Source organism: Lissotriton vulgaris, chromosome 2_1, assembly GCF_964263255.1.
Source record: "Lissotriton vulgaris chromosome 2_1, aLisVul1.2, whole genome shotgun sequence".
Lineage (NCBI taxonomy): Eukaryota > Metazoa > Chordata > Amphibia > Caudata > Salamandridae > Lissotriton > Lissotriton vulgaris.
In genome coordinates this window covers 726,496,669-726,499,045 of record NC_141687.1, presented here as the reverse complement: position 1 = coordinate 726,499,045, position 2,377 = coordinate 726,496,669, and the positions used below count along the sequence as shown (strand labels likewise).

Here is a 2,377-nt window from a genome sequence, read left to right as displayed (position 1 = left end):
CCAACAGGGAAAAACGTCCACGATCCCACCAACAAGAGATGATGGCATAGCCGCATGCACCAGCAGCGCAGACAGCGCAAAACAGTCCAAGAAAAACTGCAAAAAATGCTACGTGGACAAAGAGAATGCAAATTTCCAAAGCACAGCATGAAAATGAACATCCCAAGTCACATTGACAGCATAGGCAGGACTTGAACCCTCAGCACATGATAGCCAGTGACACCAGAGGCATATGACATACCAAAGAGCAACAGCTCCGTGGATGCACCGGAGAGGAAGTCCCCTCAAACAAGGCGAGTAAAGGAGTAAACCCCATATATGGAACGCTTCACGAATATGCATGTCATCCTTGTGCAGGGACCATGCCAATCTACTCTGTAACGTTCCAAGCAAAGTATATGTGCTGCCGAAGCGAGCACCAGGAAAACACCCAACACACATCGGTGGTGGAATTGAAAGGAAGTGCCCAGCAACCCCCAGGAAACACTGCCCCAAACAGTAATCTCACATGTGAGAACAGAAATTAAACAAAAAAGGGCAGCCCTGCAGTCTCCACCCACAGCCATATATTAAGAACATGGCCACAGGGGCCGGCCACTGCACTAAAGCACCAGCGCCGGAACGACCTGGGGCCAGAACACCAGGAGGGCTCCCCGCCCCAGCCCAGCACATGAACGGGGAGCATCCTGACCCCAGAACAGGAGCGTGGCCGGCCGGAGGACCGGAGCGGCCGCGCCGGTAAAAACATAAAAAGACCATAAACAGAAGCATTTAAAAATGCAAACGAAACACTCACGGCACTGCCAAAACACCCAGAAGCAAACAGGAACAGAGGCAGGAACCGGGAGCACCAGCGTTCCGACAGCCGTCGGAGCAGAAAAAAAAACAGGCATGGCGGTGGGTGGGAGGGGCTTATGTCACCTTCGACCTTTGGATTTCTGGCGTTTTGATTGGCTGGGTGGAGGCAGGACTGCCTCACGTGGTAAGGACTGGGACGGGGAGGACCCATGAGGGGGTAATGACAAGACACCCATTCGTGTGCACGATGTCTCGGCCCGTTTTGGCTTCACTGTCGAATATTACTACCTATTATTATGTTCATCTCCTTACCATAGCGCCATGGTAAGTAGACATCACAGACTTGACCCTTTGTTTCAGTATTGGTCCCTAAACAATTTCCACCTGAAGGGTTTTCAAGAAGTGGAATCTATGAAAATAAAACGGGATACTAAAGTATTGTTTCAATTCTGTTCCTCATTCCGCCTTCACGAACCTCTCCACACCCTTCATTGAACCCGCCAGTGTGGTGGTTGCAGTAAAGGTTATGAGCTTTGCAAAGCTGTTTTCCAAAACCCTGTGCTGTAACAGAAACAATGATTGGCCCTAGCTTGCAGGGAGTTTTCTCCCTGTGCGGCAGACCATTAATTGATTTCACTACCCAAAACTGCCATGGCTCACATGGCAGTCGGTTACCCCATTCTTGGCCCGCACTATAAGTATAACCCTGGCAGTTCAATAGGGGACTGGCTGCAAGATCAAATGCTTGTACTGACAGAGGCAGCTGCGACACTTTTAATGCAAACCAGGCGCATCGCGTCCTCTGAAAAGAGCGGGAAACCGCAGGTTTCATGTTGCAGGACAGCCTCCTATTTAGAGCAGTTATTCTGCTCCGTGGCACCCCGGATGACGACCCATGTGTAGCGCATCAGAACTTCCCGGTTTGAAATATTGTACCTGGTATTTCAAGTCTCAACTCAGGGGTGTTTTACAGAACCCATGACAGAGGTTTCTGTGGACTTGGGTGTATGGTAATTACCCGCTGCCCCTCATTTACATTTCAGCACTATTGTTTTTGTGGTTATAAGACCTTTCGAGGAAAATCTGTCAAATCCCAAAATTATTCTTAAAATGTAATCAGGAATATATTGACTGCTGTCAAGACGATAGTGGGCGTTCTCTTTTTGGGCAGGAATAAACGGCAACGAATGCACCATGTTCAGTTTCTCCCTACCTGGAATCTGAGTAAGACACATTTCTCTCAGAAGAGGAAGTGGATTAAATTACTAAAAACTAATTGAATGATTTGGAGGCTGGTGATCCATGGCGTGAGTCAGGCATGACTGATTACACAATTATCATACAAATGATAACAGACAGGATATGGGACCGAGCAACCACCGTGACAATGGAGGAAATTGTGTAATTTGAATCTATACTGTTCCGCAGCATAGTTCGCTATGACCCTGGATAATGTTCAGCTTGTCATATGGGCAATTATCTCCCCAGAATCTTCAGCATAGTCACGATTAAGCAGAAGAATGCCATTTGATGAAATGAACACATGAAAGAAATAGTAATGTGTGCTATACAGACGAAT

The 2,377-nt window shown here is 47.7% G+C and overlaps 1 non-coding gene across 1 annotated transcript; it reads right to left on the bottom strand.

Annotated features, from left to right (window-relative positions):
• Positions 1-312: 312 nt before the first annotated feature.
• Positions 313-419, bottom strand: LOC147731052 (U6 spliceosomal RNA). The gene has a single exon (XR_015308808.1). It is a non-coding gene; the product is annotated as a U6 spliceosomal RNA (small nuclear RNA).
• Positions 420-2,377: the final 1,958 nt, after the last annotated feature.